Source organism: Myotis myotis, unplaced genomic scaffold, assembly GCF_014108235.1.
Source record: "Myotis myotis isolate mMyoMyo1 unplaced genomic scaffold, mMyoMyo1.p scaffold_m19_p_16, whole genome shotgun sequence".
NCBI lineage: Eukaryota > Metazoa > Chordata > Mammalia > Chiroptera > Vespertilionidae > Myotis > Myotis myotis.
The window spans coordinates 40,251,242-40,261,428 of record NW_023416320.1 but is presented as its reverse complement, the minus strand read 5'-3'; positions in this window follow the sequence as shown (position 1 = coordinate 40,261,428).

Sequence of the window (10,187 nt, the reverse complement as noted above, 5' to 3'; positions counted from 1 at the left end):
TCTGAGCATCGTTAGCCAGCTCCTCCTTGTCCCCATGTTATTGGTGTGAGAGGATGGAGAGGTGGGGTGGTGGAGTAGAGTTTTGGGCACATTTTTTCAAAGATCCTGAATTGACCCCAGTTACCGCCTCATTTTATAGGACTATTAGAACGCTCGGTATCACTCTCTTCAAAGACTCCGTTTTTCCTCTAAGAATTTTTGCTCAGTTCCCCAGACCCTCAAATAGTTGAAATTAAATCTGTGCTGATCTTAGGAGATGTATGGACTTTGAATGCCATACACTCAAGGTCTTGGCTGGCCCCACTCTCCATTTCTATTTGGTCCTGGCTAGAAGAATAGTGTGGTACAGCTGTAGTCTTTGTGACCCAACTAAATCATTAAAAATGCAATCTTACTAAGAGAAGCCTCCGTGGTCCTCACGCCCTCACGCCGTCACAAGATGGCTGTGCGCACAGCGGAGGCGGGGTTCCCGCAGCCGCTCCGTGCGGCTTCCACTGGGGCTCCTGCAGCCACTCTGGACCCCCAGCTCTGGCCTACCTCTTTGGCCCAATCCTGCACTGTGAGAGGGCACAGGCCAGGCTGAGGGACCCCCCCCCCAATTGCACAAATTTCATGCACTGGGTCTCCAGTAATAGTAATAACAGAGAGACCTTATTAGTTAAGTTGCTCACTTTTAAAATCTTGACTTCCAAGATTCTAAAGATTAAATGAAATAATGTGTATTAAGTGTGAAGCAGGCCGAAACCGGTTTGGCTCAGTGGATAGAGCGTCGGCCTGTGGACTGAAAGGTCCCGGGTTCGATTCCGGTCAAGGGCATGTACCTGGGTTGCGGGCATATCCCCAGTGGGAGATGTGCAGGAGGCAGCTGATCGATGTTTCTCTCTCATTGATGTTTCTAACTCTCTATCTCTCTCCCTTCCTCTCTGTAAAAAATCAATAAAATATATTTTAAAAAAAAAAGTGTGAAGCAGAATGCCTGCTACATAATGATTCAATAAATGGTAGGGGCTCTTTGTCTATAACAGTGATGGCAAACCTATGACACGCGTGTCAGAGGTGACATGCAAACCCATTTTTTTGGTTGATTTTTCTTTGTTAAATGGCATTTAAGTATATAAAATAAATATCAGAAATATAAATCTTTGTTTTACTATGGTTGCAAATATCAAAAAATTTCTATATGTGACACGGCACCAAAGTTAAGTTAGGGTTTTTTAAAATGCTGACACGTCAAGCTCAAAAGGTTCGCCATCACTGGTCTATAACTAAATCTTAAAAAAAGAATTATATGCAGAGAATGAAGGACTATTCTATGGTAATTCCAAGCTTTCTAACAAGGGTAACTGAGAGGCAGGTGACCCATGTGCTGGAGGCGAGGAAATGTGGACAAATCATTCTGCTGAGGCAGATACCTTAAAGAACCAACAGAATACCTGTTTCTCCAAAGCAGGTCACGTACCTACAAGGTTGATGTGGTCATATACGTGACACAGTCAGAAAGTCAGTTGTGCTGAAAATAATTTTCTTAGTTTCTCCATAACTGATATTACCTTTGTTCATACGACTTCAGCTCCAGTTGTACTAGAAAATGTAACCTTGCTATTCTAATGTAACTCAGTTGGAACCAATTAGATCTCATTCACCAACTATTTGGATTCTTCAAGGATTTCTCCTACTTCCTCCTCTTCCCTTATTACCAGGCAAAGGGAGTGATCTAGATGCATGGCTCAGGATACCTAATGAAGAAGCAGAGAGGGAGGTGGGGTGGATTGTAAATTGTCCTGGCATCAAGGAAAGTGCGTCCATTCTGTGGTCCTTGCATGTCCTTGCTGGCTTCAGCTTGTAACCCCATTTTGCTCAGTGGCCTCTATCCCCAGTGCATCACTTGCCAATGTCCATAGTTTTGCCACAGCCCCCACTTCTTCCAGCCACATGTTATGCATCCTTGCTCTCCCCCGGTGAATGGTCACTTCTTCTCTTCTGGCCCTGAGAGCTCTTTCTACACCTTGCTCAAAGGGTTTTAGGATTCCCCAGTGTTTTCCCTACAACTTACTGGCATTGGCTGACACTTGTAAGCCTACACTCTGACATTTCCCACAGAATTAGCAATTCCGGCACTCAGAGACCGGATTCTAGGCTTCTCCCTAAAATTCAATATACATATGATAAAAACAACAACACCACCATTTCCCCCTACACTGTTAGAATTGTTCTTTATTTTTCTCTGGTTGAACACAACTTATTTCTTAAGGATTTCTGAGCTCTCATTTATTCTAACTATAAAGTTGTCTATGGATAGCTTGCATGATTACTAAAAAACCTATGTCATATTTTTAAGTGCAAAAATATTAATCGTTAATTATTATATTTGGGACTTGAGGATCCATACTTATTTTTCTTTACTAATAAATTAAACTACTATGTTTCTATTTCAATTTGTAGTATTTATTTTTTATCTATCATCTATCTATCTAGCCAGCTAGTTACTCACTCATCTATTGCTATTGCAAGTAAACCAATTACTTTCAATTAATGATTAATGTTTATGGGAGAGATCTTTACCTTATTAAAGGTCTGAAAGCAAATAATAACACATACCAGATACTCCTCTCATAATTGTTTCTGGACACATCATAATTCTCCTATGACCCATGGTGAAAGGAAAGAGAAGAGGGCTTGGGGGAGAATTCAGAGTTGATTCCATAGTCACACTAAACAGAGTTAAAAATGGATTGAAAAGACAATTTTCTGTCTTTCAGAGTAGAAATGGTATGTGGTCTTCTAGCCATACGAAAACAGATATAGGGATTAAGAGCAAAATGAGATAAAAGAGATAATACACAACTTTCCACCTGCAAATTAAAAGGAAAGCATTCTCTTAATAATACATCAAAGTATAAATAAACTAAATGAGAAATTTATAGAATTGAACATTAATGAAAACTTTATATATCAAAAAATATCAAATACAGCAATAGCAGAGAAAATTAATAGATTTACTCTTGCACATAAATTAAAGAAGCATAAAATAAAAAAATCCAACTAAAGGACTAAGAAAAAGAGTAACAAAATGAACCAAAAATACAAAAGAAAAAAATGGACATAAAATAGAATTAATAAATTTAAGAAGCAACAAAAATATAATTCTAGGAGTAGAATTATAGTAGAATAAATATAGACACAAATACACAATATACACATATTGAATGAATAATCACATACATTTGGGAATTAAAAGTATAATCCACTGTACTGCTCAAGCTTATGCACGTATATTTTAAAGTATAATTAAAGTAATTTTTTTTACTAAAACTAGAACAGCTAGAAAATGTAAAATACTAACAATTGCAAAAAAAGTACATAAAGATCTACCCCTCACGCACAGCTAGCAGGACCAAATAGTAAATAGATTTTCTACCAGAACTTTAAAAAGAGGTAACTCTACTATTATTTACACTATTTCAGAGCATTGCAAAAAAGGAAAACTTTTACATTTTTTATAATTCTACATAATATTTGCAACTAAAAGCTATTAAAATGTAGCAAGATTAATTTTATTTCAAAAAGTTTAGCAAGTTTTACATGAAAACATGTCAAAAAAGTTACCAAAAAATAACAATAAAAACTACAAAAAAGATTTTTTAAAATAGATACTTCAAACAAAGTACTAATCTACACTAATAAAAGAGTAGGATGCAAATTGACAACACCTCGCGACACCCACCAGCCAATCAGGAGTGAGTATGCAAATTAATCCAACAAAGATGTGTTAATTTGCATATGCAGGTGCTGAGCGGTCGGGGACGGGGCAGGACCTTGCATCATTGCCATGGCGATTACGCAGGTGTTCTGCATGGCCCCAGCCGCTCTGGGCCTCTGGGAAGTGTGGGAAGGCAGAAAGGCAGCTCTGGCCAGAGTGAAGGCAGAAAGGAGGCTCCGGCCAGAGCGAAGGCGGTGCCGGCAGCCAGGGGAAGGAAGGCCCATTCTTGCACGAATCTTCATGCATTGGGCCTCTAGTATATTTAATAATCAAAGTTGCCCGGCTAGTGTGGCTCAGTGGGTGAACCAGGAGGTCACAGTCCATTACTGGTCAGGGCACATGCCTGGGTTTGGGGCTCAATTCCAAGTAAGGGGCATACAGGAGGCAGAGATCCATGATTTTCTCTCATCATTGATGTTTCTATCTCTCTCTCTATCCCTCTCCCTTTCTCTCTATGAAATATAAATATAAATATAAATATAAATATAAATATAAATATAAATATAAATATAAATATGGAGGTTAATCAAATTTAGAAATAAAATACCAATCAGAAAATAACAAAACAGGTAATCATTTGAAATTATTTTAAATTTATGTAAAAACTAGCCAAAAGATGAAAAGTAAAAATTAATGTATAATAGGATATCACTTTTCTCTAATCAAATGTGCAAAAACTGAAAATTATTGGTAAAGTAACATTTTGGCTAGTGGATGTGAATTTAAGATAAATTAAGCAATATTCTTTAAAATTTTTAATGTACTTCCCCTTTGGTTTAATGATTTTACATATATATTCAATCTGTGGATAAATGCACAGTATGCATTTCAGCATTCATTTTTGCATTTTATAGTCACAAAATGTGAAAACAACTGAAATGTCCATAAGTAGGTTAATTTATATAGCCATATAAATGTGTACATTTTATATTCATTAAAAGCAGTGGTCTGTGTTTATTGATTTGGGCAGGGCACATGCCTGGGTTTTGGGCTCAATTCCAAGTAGGGGTCATACAGGAGGCAGAGATCCATGATTTTCTCTCATCATCGATGTTTCTATCTCTCTCTCTATCCCTCTCCCTTTCTCTCTATGAAATATAAATATAAATATAAATAAATATAAATATAAATATAAATATAAATATAAATATAAATATAAATATAAATATGGAGGTTAATCAAATTTTTATTGTTTTGGGCTGTGTTTATTGATTTGGGCTGATTTCCAAAATATATTGAATGATCCAAAGCAAGAGGGAACACAGTGCACAAATGTTATCATTTGTGCCCAAACACTCACAGATATGAAACAGAATAGAGAGCCCAGAAAGAAACCTGCACCTTTATAGTCAATTAACATTTGACAAAGGAGGCAAAAACATACAATGGGATAAAGATAGTCTATTCAATAAATGGTGTTGGGAATATTGGACAGATACATACAAAAATGAAACTAGACTATCTTCTTACATCATACACAAGCATAAACTCAAAATGGATTAAAGAATTAAACATTACGATCAAAGCCATAAAAATCCTAGAAGAAAACATAGGCAGTAAAATCTGGACATTTCTCAGAGCAATATTTTCTCTTATATGTCTCTTTGGACAAGGGAAACAAAATAAAAAAATAAACAAATGTAACTACATCAAACTAAAATGTTTTTGCAGAGCAATGGAAACCATCAGCAAAATGAAAAGGCAACCCACTGAATGGGACATCATATTCGCTGATACATCTGATAAGGGATTACTATCCAAGATTCGTAAAGAACTTATAAACCTCAACACCAGGAAGACAAACAATCCAATTAGGAAATGGGCAAAGGACCCGAATAGACGCTTCTTCAAAGAGGGCATACAGATGGCCAATAGACATATGAAAGATGCTCAACATCACTAATCATCAGAAGAATACAAATTAAAACCACAATGAGATATCACCTCACACATGTCAGAATGACTATCATCAATAAATCAACAAATAACAAGTGCTAGCAAGGATGTAGAGAAAAGGGAACACCCAGGCACTGTTGGTGGGAATGCCGATGTCCATAGTCTTGTCAGAGATTTCCTCCCACAAGTTTAAAAGAGTATATATTCTAATAAATTTGAGCTTTTGTGGATAAAGTGTTGAGAAAAAAATTCCAATATATTACATTTCCATATGATAAAGTATATTGACATTTATGTATAGTTAAAAATCTTTAGCATTCAGCATATATAACAAAACATGAATATGGTTTTAGTTATTTTGAATACCTTTTTGAGTGAATAGGAATAGTTTCTTTAATTCAGAATCCTAGAAACTAACCAGATTCCAATCCTATCTAATAAAGAGGGAATATGCTAATTGACTCTCACACCATCGCAAAGATGGCAGCGCCCACAGCCAATAAGGAGGGAATATGCTAATTGACTGTCACGCCCACGAATATGTTGGTGCCCACAGCCACAAGATAGTGGTGCCGGTCCCCTCAGACCCACTGGATGGCAGGCACATGGCAAGGCTGGACCTGCCGCCTGCCTTTGGAGTCCTCCAGTCCCCTCGGCCCCCCAGCCACCCAGGACCCGCCCAAGGCGCAGGCAAGCCTAGGAGGGCGGCTGCCCAGCCGATGCCTGAGGTGCAGGCAAACCTCAGATATCGGCTGCCCAACCACCCAGGGCCAGTCTGAGGCACAGGCAATCCTTGGATGTCAGCTGCCCAGCTACCCAGGGCCAGCCTGAGGTGCAGGCAAGCCTCAGATGGTGGCTGCCCAGTCTCCCAGGGCCACCTGAGGCTCAGGTAACCGGGGCTGGCCGAGGCTTGCGCTGCCATAGTAGCAGCAGAGGTGTGATGGGGTGTCGCCTTCCCCTGATTGTTGGGTTGCCTCCCGCCCCTGAGGGCTCCTGGCCTTTGAGAGGGGGCAGGCCGGGCTGAGGGACCCCCCCCACTCCAGTGCATGAATTTTTATGCACCGGGCCTCTAGTATGACTATAAAAACAAATAATATGTCATTTAAGTACAATGCAATAAAATGTAGGTGGCTTTCGATTTTTGACTAAATGGTATATTGTTATTCCAAAAGACTAATTGGATATCCTGGGTTGAACAAAGGGTAGACTGAGAGTTGGGGAACATTAAATACAAGTCAAAAATATGCAAGGTAACGTCCTGTATAAAAAAAGCCTAATATGCAAATCGACCGAACGGCGGAATGACCAGTGGAACAGACGGTTGCTATGACACACACTGACCACCAGGGGGCAGACGCTCAACGCAGGAGCTGCCCCCAGCCCATAGGCCCCAGGCCAGCCAAGATGGGTGCCAGCGCCCCCCCCCCCCCATCACCCCGCCTGTTGCCCTGCAGAGGGTGGCGACCGGCAGCAGGGGGTGGGGCCGGCGAGCCTTACTAAAATCACTTCAGTTTGCCAGCAGAGCAAACTGAATTATAAACCTATGCGCTGACAGGTTATGCTTGAAGTAGTTACCTTTAGAGCCCAGCTGGCATGGTTCAGTGGTTGAGCATCAACCTATGAACCAGGAGGTCAGGGTTCGATTTCCGGTCAGGACACATGTCCCAGCTGCCGGCTCAGTCCCCAGTGGGGGGTGGGGGGGTGTGCAGGAGGCAGCAAATGGATGGTTTCAATCATCACTGATGTGTCTATCTCTCTCTCCCTCCCTTCCTCTCTGAAATCAATTAATAAAAAAAGAAATAGTTATCTCTTTAATTTCCCCAGCTAATTCTTTTGCTGCCATCAGTGTACCTGAGGTTTAGAGAAATAGCTCCAAGAAACAACTGCCAATCAAGTACCATTATCTGCCACGATGGCAGCAATTCTAGACCATAAAAGAATTTCCAATGTTTGAAATCAAAATACGAGAGTATGAAGATTATTTTCCATTCAGTCATTATTATCTTCCCTGAATTAAAAATTTCAATTTCAGCAGATTCCTCGGATCCGTTTCTTTTTAAAATTTTGTTCAAAAGTTGCCTTTTTTCTCCCACTAGCTTTGCTTTCCAGAACAAATAAACATTTCCACTAACCACGGCCGGCACTGGGGCTGGCCCCTGAGCAGAGGTCTTCTGCTGGTACATAATACCTTTTCAAAAGGTGGAAAACCAGCTTCTGGCCCGAGGGAACTTGGGGTGGGGGCTACTTTATACTCTCTCTTATGCGTGTACACAAGAATTTTTCTTTCTCAAATATCTTCAAGAAAATCGCTACCCACTTGCCTTTCCACTGGAAGAATCTACATTACTTTGTCAAAGGTTGGGGAACTTAAAATCATTCAATATTCTCTGCATAGATTTTGTTAAAAGGCATTGGCTGTTGCTTCTATATTTAATGTAAGTAATGCAAAGGACGTATCAAATGCTCCTATGATATAACTATTCTAAGTTCCTATCAGTTTCAGCAGAACGATACTACTGCTGATAGTTACAAGAGTGGCATCTGTTGGTCACTCGAGTACCTGCGCGTATGTGACTACAGAAGAAACTACGTGATAGAATGACCACAAAGGTATCAATTATTTCAATAGGACACAGCTAATACTTGAGACACAATGATGACCTAGCACAGACTTGTATAACAAAAACATTTTTAGAATTTTGTGAATATGCAATAGGGGAGGCAAGGAGGTAAATGCAGTAACAGAGATACAGTTCAAGTGCTACTGGTGCTCAGAGGAAATGGGGAACCAAAGAATCCCAAAGGAGGTCAAATTAATGCCATGTGAGAAGGACTTGTGTTACGAAGGACACACACACACACATACATATACAAACAAAAATACACACACACAAGTACATACACAACACGCACACATCCACACATGCATTTGGACAATGTAAATCATATGAGACTAGACAGAGATGTTGAAATGTTTACATTAGTGTATGAGTGATATTAATTAGTTTTGTTCATCTATAGAAAAGATGTGTAAAGAGTAGTAGGAAAAAACTGAAATACAGTGGGGCCTTGACTTACAAGTTTAATTTGTTCTGTGACGGAGCTCGTAACTCAAATTACTCGTATGTCAAATCAAAAAGTGAACGAGTGAGACACGTGAAGCTGGGCTGATGTGGCGTTCACTGTGACGTTCGCTGTACCAACTAGCAGTGGGGTATCTGAAGCTGGCTCGTAACCCAAATTTTAGCTCGCAACTCAAAGCAAAAAATCGGCCGAGAAACGGCTCATATCTCGAGAAACTCGTTAGTCAGGACACTCGTAAGTCAAGGCCCCACTGTATGAGGTCTCACCTCAGCTAGGGGAATTAAATGTGAGGACACATTGTTTGCATTTGTGCTGGAGGGGGCAAGAAGCCAAAGAAAATATTTGAAGAGGGGAGTTACGTCTCAGGAAGGCTGATTTAGGAATGAGTTGCCCCACAAATTCACTTTCTCAGTTACAGTTAACCTATTATCTTCCCTGGAACCAGAGATAGTAGAAGTCAAGGAGAACACAGAATCCAAGGAGAAGAATTTCAAGAATAAGGAAATGAATTGCTGCCTTGAGTGCAATGGGGAGAGAGGAGAGAATAAGAAGTGCTATCTATTTTCAATAAATAGATCAGAGGAACCTTCCAGCCAGTTTCCTTTGATAAAGAACAAACATTCAGGTATTTGCACAAATTTCACCTCGTAGGTGAGACCCTTCCTGGCCATCACCATCTAAAATACCCACAGCCCCTCACCCTCTATCTCCTTCCCCTGCTTCATAACAATTATATCCCCTGGGCATTACACCCACTGGGCATGTTAGGATGTGTGCATTGGCCTCTTTATTCCACCCCGCTCCCCACCACCACTTCACTGTAAGCTTTTGGTCAGCAGACACATGGTCTGATTTTTATCTTGAATAGTACTTAGCATGTAAAATGTACTTGATGAATATTTGTGGGATATATGAATGAATGGAAAGACACCAAGGACTAAGTGGGTAGCCAGGGTCAGAAGTCAGTGAATGTAGGTGGCACGTTTATGAATCTGAGTGGTAAGGGGCTAGAAAGCAGATAGAATAGTGACTATTTCTTGTGCTGCTCTGGACTTGGGAGAAAGGTGAAAATACAAAAGAAAGGATGACGGACAGAACGAGGGCTTAATGAAGGTGGCCTCCCTGGCTCGCTACACTGTTTGAACATAGAGGCCAGGTGATCCTTCTGAAATGTCAGATCATGGCACTTCTGACCTCTTTGCAACACCGCCTTGCCTTCTTCCCCAGCTCTGCTGCAAGTCTGTGGGCCCAGTTGCCACGCCCTACAGGGGGGCTTTGTCCTCGCTTCTTCCTCTGTCTGGAAACTTCTTCCCCAGAGATCCACATGGTGCAGATGCTCCTCAGCTTACCATAGGGTTATGGCTGATAAAGCCTCGTAAGTTGAAAATACCATTAAGTCGAAAGTGCTTAACACATCTAACCTACTGAACATGAGCGCTTAGCCCGG